Genomic DNA, 12,311 nt, shown 5'->3' on the forward strand with positions numbered 1-12,311 from the left:
TCTCTTTTTGAGATGCCCAAAATCTCAGAAATAGTGAAAGTCACCTCACTGCCAAGTATCTTATCATTAAAAATTTTCTTCATGTCTGTAGATGTCTCAATGTCGGACATCAATCTGAATCCTGGCTGCTTTCTCTCTCTAGGCTCTTGCCTCTTTTCCCTCTTTTGAGCATCCTCCATCTGTCGATCTGGCCCTGATCGTGAAGACGGTCCTGCAGTAGGTGGAGTAACAAACTCACCCCCTCTAGTCTTCTTAGCTGCACTTGGATTATCTTCATCCCTCTTACGCTTCTCCTCAACAAATACATCTGCACCATGAGATTTAGCCAAATAAGCATAAATAGAATACCTGTCAACAGGCGAGTCCCATCCTGTCTCTGATCTGATACTAGAGCCTGCGCTAGTCAAAACAGTTTGCTGAATTTTCCCCTTGTTTGCAGTCTCCAAAGCATAAGTCCATAGTGCGGACTGATTCTCCGATCCCTTCTCAATCTGTACTCCATATGCAGGAGCATCACCTCTAGCCATCACATAAGAAGTACGCGCAGCCATGTCCTCCACTAACTTCTTCATTCCACCTTTACCAAAGTTGGTAGCAAGTGGAGCTCCTGTCTCAGTCAACCAAATCTTACCATCTTGCCCCCAATATACCAAATTCTGCCTCCTTGCATCCTGGAAAGAGTCACAATCCCTGCAATGCTGATGCTCCGTACTATCACACCAAATACATCTCCAATCTCTCCTAGGAGCACTAGGAGCACTCCTAGGTGCAATAGGAGCACTAGAAGAAGTAGCAGGCGCAGTCGAAGCAAACTGCTCCTTCAACTTACCCACCAACTCCGCTTTGACTGACTCAAGTGTCAAATCTGTGATTCCTTTGATTATGTCATCAAGAGAAGTAGGCACCGATGGAGCGGATGGTTTTGGAGCAGAAGGTGTAGGCATCGGTCGTGGAACAGGAGGAATAGGTGGAGTAGAAACAGTAGGCACTGGCATAGGCCAAGAAACTGGCTGAGGAGGAGAAGAAATAACAGGGATAGAAGTAGGTATAGGAACAGATGATGGTGTAGGTGTCATGGAACCATTCTGTAGGCGAGTCTTCCATATCCTCCTCTTGGTCAAAGTCGAGACTGCATCCTGAGCATCCTGCCAATCAGTTTTAAGACCCATAGGCTTCGTACGATCTTCAAGAAGCTCACCCAATTCTTCTTGAAGAGCAGGATCTGCAGCTTGCAAGAAAAGTTCAACTTTTTCAACATCCAATGCTCTTTGTTCAATAGCATCAAGCTGACTATACCTTTCTTCGAATTCTCGAATCAAGTCCGAAGCAGCAAGACCTTTGTTTGGCATGTAGACCCACTCTCGGAATGACCGTCGAGTAGCCATACCAAAGTCCTCAAGGAAGTATTCTTCTTTTAGTGCCTTCTTAAAATCTTGCCAATGTGTATTTTGAATATATAAATCAGTCACCTTTGTCCTCAAAGCAGGTGTGACAAGTCGAAGGAAGTACTTACTCATAAGTCCAGCAGGAACTCCAAAGAACCCCATCTTGATCTCATATGTCTTCAAATATGCTGAAACATTACGCCCGTCAAATAGCTTCTTCTCACTCTCAACTGCTTCAATAGCCTTAGTCGCGCTGTTTGCATTCTCCTGCTCTAAATAGAGTTGCCTTTGTTGAGACAACTGTTGTTGATGCAATTGTTGTTGCTGCTGCATATACATTTGTGTTTGCTGATTTTGGAGCTGCATATACATAGACATATTCTGCAAAATCTGTTTTAGATCCTCCGTTGAAGTACTTGACGCAGCAGTCATAGATGGAGCTGAAGTAGACGCAGCTGGAGTTGAAGAGGAAGCTGAAATAGAGGCTGAAGTGTCTCCCATCCTGAAATTTCTGCGACGCTTTCACGTCGGGTTCACCAAAGATGTCGAAGGGTTTTCGAAAGCCAAGTCGCGACCACTGAGGACTTTGAATAATTTCAGGATAAAAGGATAGATCGTCAATAGTGGTGGCCTCCACAAAGGATCATATTTATATTTCTTCAGAATAGTTACAGCAGCAATAAAAGACGAGTACAGAAGATCCTCAGAGGTATATACAAGAGGTTTAGAAAACAGTTTTAGTACAAATCATAATAATGTCCAATACTTTAGGGAATGTGAAGTCACAAATCTGTTCTCAGCATAGGAGAAAAACCAGCAAAATCACTCCTTAATACGAAACATCAATACTCGGTAAGCCTTCCCTCGGGTAACAATAACTAATTTAGTACATATGAATGGAAATCTTCAGTCATGAACGGACTGGAACCTTATTCTGTCATCCAACCACGATGAGATATCATTAAATATGATGGTCACATTGTCATCAGACTTGCCTTGCAGAAGAAATTGCATCATTCCTTTATAAACTCATATGATCTTCTCTTTGCTTTTTGCACTGTTATACAGAGCCTGGTTATGTGCCTGCAATAAATTCCCAGTGCTGTTTTGTGAGGCATCAACTAGAAAAAGGCCTCTGCAACCAGTAAAGGCTTCTCTATTCTCTTTGCTTTCAAAGCTGCTGTGAAACAGTTACCAAATTCAGAATTCTGCACAGTTATTATGAACACCAATTCTTTGTCAAGCACAGAGGTTTTGATTTTCCAAGTCCCTGACATATCCATGAATGGCTAACATGAAGAGGTTTTGCAACAGTATCACCTCCTGCATCAAATATAAAGGTAATTCTCTCTGCTCATGGTGTGTTGATGACCTCTGCAATGCAGCAGGACAGATTTTTCTCATTTCCATCGAAGCAATAGTAATAGTAGACACTCAGTGGATTCTGCTCATAATCAACACTAGTAGGCACTTGAAAGCAAATATATTGGGCCCACGGTCTGTGCGATACTGCGAGCTTGCTGAGCACTCAAGTGATGACGAGAGGCTGTGGAAACGAACCAGGAAGGTGCAGAATCCAGGTTGACGAGGGTATTTCGGACGTGATATGCGAACTTGTAATAGACGGGCTTTTCTGAAATCGATGTTTTTCCTTTGAAGCCTCCTCCTCACAGCTGATTACGTCCTCTGTTTTCCAGCTCCGCGTATCGTCCTCCTTGTTTTCCTTCCTTTGCAGCTTCGTTGAATCCCTTCGTCACCACCTCCATCTAAGGCTCCAGTGCACAGGGAGTTAGACGACGATGTCGATGTAACGGTCCTTCGACTAGGTTGCGGAAGATCAGTGAGAGAGCGATGGAACGCTCAAGAACCAAGTTGCTGGTGTGCTCATCCCAGGGTGAACCAGCCCGCCGTCTGTGAGCTAGAGAGGCGCGAGTGCGTAAGGATTGATTTCCTTCCTGTGTCTACACCGTTCCTCCTGATGTTTGTTTCTTTGTACTCAAATTTCGAGCATGGTACAATCCGAGTCCAATTCAAGTCTCGGAGCGACACCCACAACGAAAAGCAGCATCTTTTGAATATGGTCTATGGTCCTGCTGCGTATATATCACAGAGGTGAATACCCTCTCCTTCGGTCTTATCACTCGGCATTTGGCCATCAAAACGAGGAATCCTTGCAAGCCAGTGCAGTTGTCTGTAAGCTTCCTGATGCGGTCCAGGCACAGGTCTACTATCTCTTTTCCAATCGTATAGTGGCCACGGGCGAAGTTGTTCGCTGCATCTTCCTTTCCTCTGATGAGCTGCTCAGGGTGAAAGAGCTGACGGTATGTGCCTGTGCCAACCTCGTCGATAACAGTCGCTTCCAGATCAAGGAACACAGCCCTGAGCCCCTGTTTCCCAGCGCCGGTCTCGCTGAAGAAAGTGTTGAAGGCCTCCTCTCCTCTTAGAGCTTCTTCTTCCTTCTCCTCGTCATTTTTCCCTTCTTTTCCTTTTTAAATACTCTGTTTCTCCCTCCTTCCCAGATTGCAGAGTCCCTCCTATTTTCGCAATCTCCTCCTCCGTTTCTGCCTGGCCGTCCCGCCCAAAATGTCCCTTTTCAAAAATAGCTGAAAAGCTTTCTTCTTTTTTTTCCAGCCTAATCCCCATCTTCTTTATCCCCTTATTCTAAAGACTCTATCCTTGGCAATTCTTTTGCAGTTCCGTTACAACTAGTAGAGACAGTGTTACCAAGTATATGTTTACCATCCTCTGCAACCTTTTAATTCTTTCCACACATATTCTTCTTTCCTTTCTTTTCAGCCAGACCATTACCTAAAGCAGGATAACTCGCACGTGCATCAGCTTACTTGCCTTCTCCTCCGATGCGTGTGCAGTCACATATGCATTCACCTGTGTGTGCTCATGGCATGGCCGCCGTGCTCCCATGTAACATTAGAGCTTTGCAAAATAGTAGCTGCCCAAGTCCACTGTGATACAATGACACTCATAATCAAGCCTGTCTTGATGCTCCTACTAGTTATATTGCACCATTCTGAGGTGTGCTAAACATCAAACAAGCTCTCACATTTAGCAAACATATCCACCAATGTACTTTGACTCGCATCTCTTGGAATTAGTTTAGTACTTCCTCACAAAGTCCATATTCGGCATATCTTGAAATAAGTGTAGCCCATGAGATTGCATCTCGAGTTTCCAATCTATCAAAAACCTTATTCTTCTCCATCTTCGGCATAGAATGAAAGAGCAAACATAACAACTAAGTATGTACAAAGTAACAAATCTCATGCACAACTTTTGGGTGGTTTCACACCTCGAATGCGCAGCAATACGACAGCGGGCTTGCGGGATGATAAAGGATAAGAATTCAGAGTTGAGTGTCAATAAAGAGCAAATGACACTTTTGTTGGAGTCTTCAATACTTGCAATTGAAAACCTCTCATAGGTGGTCTCTCCCTAGGGATAGCGCTAGTCTTCTTTATCATGCACAAGACTTAGTTCAATTAGTTTTGGAGACAGGTCAAACTCTAAGCAAACTGCGAGTATTTTCTTACACTTGAGGACCCAGACTGTATATATATTTTGGTGCAGATATTATGTGAGTGCTCATGTATACTTAGATATTACGTAGTTAGAAGATCGCGGGCTAGTTTCTCATAACAATGTGTAGATGAAGCAAATTTGTCCATGTTGAGAAGAAGTACACATGAAGGTGTATGAGACATCCTTTGCATTGTGACTTCACGACGTAGCATAATTGAATACAAGGGCACCGCACTTTTGGTAGCTGGGAGCTATTGGACTTGCTTGATGAGGATGGTGTACTTTTCATGGCCATTCGTGCGGTGCTTACCACGATTGATTGCAATGGTATTAAGGCAGAGTGCAAGAGAGAATCGTGCAAATTTCAGGGTGACAGGTCTAACCATAGACGAGACAAGATCCCGGGGTATGTCCTACCCTTGATGTGCCATGAATAATTGTGGGTGATGCAAAAGGGCAAGGGGACTAGGGACAGAGTGAGCCGACCAAGCTCACTGTACGTACCTAATTTGAGGACCCCTAGGTGTTGTGTTGTGATCGTGGGTGCTTCTTTTCTTTTCTTTTATTTTTTCCTTTTTTTTCTTTTTTTTTGTTCTTTTTTTTTTGGACTTACCTAAGTACAACCATTGCAATATATTGAGGCTATCAACCTTTCAATGGGTTGGGAGATATCGAGCTTTGAAGGCTCAGGAAATGGATATTACAGTGATGATTGTGCCCTAGTCTCGTTGTTAGAGAAGTGGTTGTTGAGATGGGGAGATACACTTGAGATTTTGCAACCCTCTTTGGAACATGCGATGTTGGTACAATTGAGGTAACCGCTGCCATGAGTGCCCAACGTAGAGTGTAACCTAGAAAGAGGAAGTGGTTAAGATCATGCTTTGGACCATGTGATGTGGGCGCTTGCAAGGGTGATTTTCACTTTCGGCAGTGTGGCTTTGTCACGGCTCTTTGTGAAGTTGGTGGTTTTATGGTGACTTGGGCATTGAACACGTTCACACGAAGACTGCATCGTCCTGCATCCACTTATCACTTCATGAGAGTATATGCAAGTCGCATGCATCAAGTACAACAAACAGATGCAATTGCATCAAGATATTACTTTATCAAAATCCTATGCTACTGACTGTGATGCATATTTTGGTACTTGTTAAAGACATGATATATATTAGCAGTAGGTAAGGAAAGTGTATAGATGTGAGGAGCTTGCCCCTTTAACCATTTAAAGACAAAAAGTTATGGCAAGATGGCCTTTGTTAAGCAGCTTATATATCATAGGGGCTACTCTATTTGTACGAGGCGGGGCGAGTTCGAGTGGTTGAGCGACTGAGGCTGTGCCAGTGAGGGGCTTCTATGAGGCTGGGCGGGGAAGATGTTGGCCGGGACTCGAATGGTGTAGTTCGTGGCCACAACTATTTCCAGAATGCTTTTGAACAATGCATCAAATTCCTACTTGTCTCGAGCTACCCTCTCCTTTTTCGAGCACCTAGTGCCCGAGCGTATGGTGGGGACCTGCACAGCCGGTATTGCCACACCCCGTGTGCTCCCTTGAGCCCTTGTCCTCTTGGCTTGGGGGTTTTCGGCCTGCGTCCTGGGCGTTGTCATTTGGGGCCTCTTTTCGGTGTGTACCTCATTAGAGTAGGCATGTAGCGATCTGGTGGGGGCGCTAGTGCCTTATGCTCCCGTCGATGGCAAAGAGCTTCCTTGCAGGTCAGCTACAATATGTGGTCCATGACTGCTATCGTAGGGGAACCTGCAAAATGCGAACCAAGGGTTAGATCCTGAGGCACTATAAAACTATTCGCATGGGAGGGATTACACAGTGGGTTATTAAGTGCATATGATGAGAGGGGAGAGGTGAGGCATGCAATGTTTGTTGTAGAGGAACGGCCCGCGTGATGATGTTCATTTTGCCTCCATCCATTAGCAAATCTTGGCTTATACTAAGTTGCATGGACTGGTTGTCATGGAGTGGGGCAAGGCTCATCCTCAAAAGGATAGACCGAAAAGGGGAAAGGTTTATAGAAAGGGGCGGTGCCCCATCTACACCATCAGAGATGTTGGTCAGGGCTTCCTATGGCGGTAATGAGGATTGCATGCCCTCCACCTGGAGGTGGAAATGGTCACATGACTTCCAAATGTGTGGTGAGAGGAGGACCTAAGGAGCTTAGCCTGTCAAACCCACTCCGTATGAACAGCTGTATGGTCATAAACCTGATATTTTACACTTGAAGGTATTTGGCAGCATTGCATATGTGCATATACCGGATGAGAGGAAGAAATTGGATCCTAAGGCAGTGAAAAGTGTGTTTATAGGATATGCATAGGAATGGAAAGCTTATAAGTGTTATGTACCTTCTTCGCATGAGACACTCATAAGCAGAGATGTGGTATTTGATGAGTTAGCATCCTGATATGGGAATCCTGCTACAGTGCCTACTGATGGCTCACCTAGTATGAGTCATGCTAAAAATACTCCTGCAGAGAGTACTTCCATGAGTGGTCAGGCAGGTGATGTACCATCTATAGTGAGTCCTTGGACAGGATGCTTGTGAAGTCACATTATTGCATCCACTGACATGGATATGTTAGTGAGGGGGAGAACAAATAAGGGAAAAGAAAAGGTTTTTGAAGATGTAATAGGTCCACTCACTACAGGTTATGAGTCATCTAACAGTGACAGCTTAGACAGTGAATTGGGGATTCCGTTTGTTATGACGCCAAGTGCTAGGCAAAGCCGTTATGTGCCGCCTCATGAGAGGCAAGCTCACAGTGAGCCACAGCTCAGGAGATCAGAGAGGGTCAGACGACCTATTGATAGATACACTTACACTGGATATTCAGCCCGTCATTATGCTTATATGAAGAAAGTAACAGGTTTTAGAGAACCAAGTAAGTTTGATGAGGCAGTTGCAGATGAGAATTGGCGTGCTACTATGGATGAGGAATATTCAGCTTTGGCAAAAAATGGTACATGGGATTTGGTACAGTTGCCTGAGGGCAAAACACCTATTGGATGCAAGTGGGTGTATAAGGTAAAATGTAAATCAGATGGATCATTGGAAAGATATAAGGCCAGGCTGGTTGCAAAAGGGTATGCATAGCAGTATGGTCTTGATTATGAGGAGACTTTTAGCCCTGTAGCAAAGATGGCTACAGTTAGAACTGTGATTGCTTTGGCAGCAGCTAGAGGCTAGAAACTATGGCAAATGGACGTAAAGAATGCATTTCTCAATGGAGAATTACAGGAAGAGGTTTACATGGAACAGTCTCAAGGCTATGTACATCCAAAATTTCAAGCACATGTATGTCAACTGAAAAAGGCACTATATGGGCTGAAACAGGCACCCAGAGCATGGAATCCTCGCATTAGCAGTTATTTGCAGCAACATGGTTTCCGATTGGGTGATGCTGATCATAGTCTGTTTGTGAAGAAGACAGATAGTGGCTATGTTTTCCTAGTTGTCTATGTTGATGACTTAATCATTACAGGAGATGATGAAAATGGGATTGCTGAAATAAAGACATGTTTACAGGCTGAGTTTAAGGTCAAGGACCTTGGAGAGCTGAAATATTTTTTAGGGATTGAGGTTGTCTCTATACCTCAAGGCATATGGTTGTTATAGAAGCAGTATGCTCATGACATGTTACAGAAATATGGATGGCTGATTGCAAGCCTAGGGATATGCCTTTAGAGCAGAATGTCAAGCTGCAGATTGATGTTGGGACAGAGATTGAGAATGTTACTATGTACAAACAAATGGTAGGCAGCTTGATCTATCTCACAATCACTAGACCTGACTTGAGTTATGCTGTGGGGCTGATCAGTCAGTTCATGCAAAAGCCTCGCAAACCACACTTGGATGCAGTCAGGAGAATTTTGAGATATGTAAAGAGTACCACAGATTATGGGTTGTTTTATGCATATAGGAAACCCCTTGACTTGATAGGGTACACTGATACTGACTGGGCTGGTTGCACGTATGATAGGAGGTCAACCAGTGGCTATGCATTTGGATTGGGTAGTAGCATGATCAGTTGGTAGAGTAAGAAACAACCTATAGTTGCATTGTCCAGTACGGAAGCAGAGTATCGTGGTGCGGCCTTAGCGGCCTGTGAAGCTAAGTGGTTACAGAAGTTGCTGAATGACTTGGGAGTACACTTGGACAGTAAAATCAAGCTGTACTGTGACAATTTCAGCAGTGTTATTCTAGCAAGAAATCCTGTTTATCATGCAAGATCAAAACACATTGAGGTTGACTACCATTTCATCAGGGAAATGGTTTTAGCAGATCAGATTGACTTGGAGCATGTGAAGAGACTGAAGACCAGGTAGCAAACATCTTTACCAAATCACTTGGTAAAGATAAGTTCATTCACTTTAGATAGCTACTTGGAGTGATGCAGATGATTTGAGTTTTTTTTTAGCTTGAGGAGGAGTGTTAGAAATCAAGCTCACCGTTAGTATGTCTTTATCTATGACCGACATCTATGACAGCTAGAGTGTGCAGCTGTCTACATGTGACTACATTTAATAAGTTGGGTTAGTAGTCAGTTAGTGACTTGACTAGAGTTAGTCTATCTAGTCTACACTTACACTAGGTCACTTTATCTTTGTATTGTGTATGCTTTTCAGTGTTAGTGTGTGGAACATGAAGCAATGACTTTGAGAGGCTGAAGGCTCATGACAATGGAGTTTCCCTGTCTCTCTCTCTCAAATTTGAACAATAACCTGCATGCAAATGAACAAGTTGAAAGTACCAATAAGTAGCTTGTGGGTATCCTATCAAAGATAGTCTCTGACAAGAAACATGACTGGGATACAAAATTGTATGTGCCAGTGTGGGCATATAACGTGACGTTTAAACGAGCCACTAGCCACACCCAATTCAAGTTAGTTTATGGGGAGGAGTGTGTCTTGCCCTTAGAAATTGAGTTTTCGACCATAAGATTGGCAATCAATCATTCTTTGGGTGATAAAGATGCCTTATTTGAGTGTTTTACGTCCATAGCCCACCTAGATGAGCTCAAATTGCAGAGTTTCTTACACTATGAAGTAGCTAAATGTCGGATGAAGCGGTTGCACGATCTAAAAGTAAAAAAATACCTTTCAAAAAGGCCACTTAGTTCTACATTAGGATGCACGCATGGAGCTATTTCTAGGAAGCTGGAGCCTAGATGGGATGGCCCTTACAAGGTAGTTAGGATAGGTGAAAATAAGTCCACGGCTTTACTAGCTGATCTACAAGGAGTGGAATTTAAAAACAAGGTTAATCTTAATTTAAAAAAACTTATTATTTTTAAATATGCTAACACGATAAATGCATTGTAGGTCCATGCTAGGGTTGATCTCGGGGTAGGATTCACTAACAGCATGGCAAAATATAAAGCTTTGATTATGGGACTGAATATTGCCAAGAAAAGTGGTATTTGGCTGTTGTAGTAAAAGGGGATTCCTGGGTGATCTTAAATCAACTAAATGAGACATACATAGTCTATAATCCTATCCTTTGCATGTATCATCAAACTGCTATGACCCTACTTGACGAATTTGAGAGCGTCTCTCTTCAACTAATCCCATGCTCTTGGAATTAGTTTGCCAATTCATTAGTCAATTTTTCTTACGAAGAGGACCTCTTCTTCAATTGTGGTCATAGTCCAAATGTTGCTATTGATAATGAGACAGGATGTGGTCGCTTGTGGAAAATTTTATCAGACCACACGTTATATGGCGAGAGATGGTTGATATGGGTAATGTGAAGAGTGGCCAAGACCCATCTACCACTATTATCTTGGACCCATAGGTTTATCAAATGACATGTTATGCATATGCCTCTTGCTATATATGCAGGAGGGATGGGTCACAATTTGAAGCATTTAGTTTAGGGCATGAGCCCTATTTCCTCCTTGGACTAGAGCATCTGGTTGCCTATTTGTAAAATTTTCTAAGGAGGGATATATATGAGTTGGTTTACTTAATTTCTTTAGGCCAAGAGGGCCACTCAACTTTGCAGTGGCATGATTTATTTCATTCAGCCAAGAGGGCCAGTTAAATTGCAATAAAATGTGCCATTTCTTTAGGCCAAGAGGGCCATATGTCTATTTGGTGCATGTACGTTTAATGGTTTCGATTTTAGTGATTGCATCATACAGGTTGACGAAGTCACCGGAGGGAGCCTTTGCTGTAGAAGAGCTTCTTGTAGCCATTTCAAGTGGTTTCATCCCCTTTGCGAGTCTTTTCCCTTTTTCCTTAAGTAATTAATGATATATGTGTATGTAAGGGTTAATTTCTTTTTGTTTGTTGGGGATTTACAATCAAGGCATGAAGTCCCAATTTTAGATTAGGTATATCTATGGGAGGTCTGAGCAATTGGCATTGTCTGGCCCTGAAAGACCTGTTTTAGAAGAAAGTTCTGTTGACCCTATTCTATTGACCTGCTATGCGGCCATTCTAGGAATTCCTATTAGTGTTAGGCAATTAGAGAAGCCTACCCTTACACATCATGAGATGAACAAGTTCTGAAGCTATAAAAAAATACATATACGGAGGTGTGCAAAAAGGGTATCTAACCCTTATAAAAATTGGAAAAAAAAGAAAGAAAAATCCTTGAGTAGTTGTTCATTGCCTTGCAAAAGCCTACTAGGTTAATTGGGATGAGTCAGCAAACCCAGGGCCGATGCCTTGTCTTCCTGGGGGTGGCATCTAGTTGAAAAATAAGATTCAAGGATGGTTGTGTAGGAAAAATAAAAGTGAGCATTAGAAAAGGATTAAGTGTCACCTTGCGAGGGCTTAGTAGGTTCTTGGGTACCAAGATAAGACGTGAGGCTAATGCCCTATTCTCCATAGGTCACTACGCTCATGTCCCTCCTTTTTACATGCCTCAGTTTGGAAACATAAAGGCCTAAAAGGAAAAATGTGCTAAAAGGAAATATTTCTTGATCAGGCTATAGGACTCCTCGCCTAGTAGGAGCTCTTGGTTGAGTTGTCCTTAGTTAGGATGATAGTTTAGACCACCACTTACGGCGTCCTCTTTGATAGTTCCTTTTGGCTTGGCTATTTTGGAGCAATTGGTTAGTGACTCACTTTTGGTCTCTTTGTCAGATTATGCTAGACCTACTCCTTGTGGATTTCATGCCTTGGTTTTGACAACGGGTAGGGTGAGAGCCATGGTGTGTTTTGTTGAGTATTTTTTTGTATCAGCTTGATGCTCCTTTTGGTTCGGTATATGCAGATTTGTTTGTGGCATTTGATAAGTTGAGTCGCTCTATTCCATGGTCATTGATGAGCAATGGAGTTTGGGCCCAGAAAAATACTCAAAAATTGCCCAAAAAATCAGATTTCAAGGGAAAAATAAACTCTGCCAAAGGCGACATAGGCAATTGGGTTGA

At 42.9% G+C, this 12,311-nt stretch overlaps 1 pseudogene; it reads right to left on the bottom strand.

Annotated features, from left to right (window-relative positions):
- Positions 1-2,398: 2,398 nt before the first annotated feature.
- On the bottom strand, positions 2,399-3,151 carry LOC148025724 (uncharacterized; annotated as a pseudogene).
- Positions 3,152-12,311: the final 9,160 nt, after the last annotated feature.

This window comes from Lygodium microphyllum, chromosome 14, assembly GCF_053477565.2.
Source record: "Lygodium microphyllum isolate KBCC chromosome 14, Lygodium_microphyllum_v1.1.10, whole genome shotgun sequence".
In the NCBI taxonomy this organism is placed as follows: Eukaryota; Viridiplantae; Streptophyta; class Polypodiopsida; order Schizaeales; family Lygodiaceae; genus Lygodium; species Lygodium microphyllum.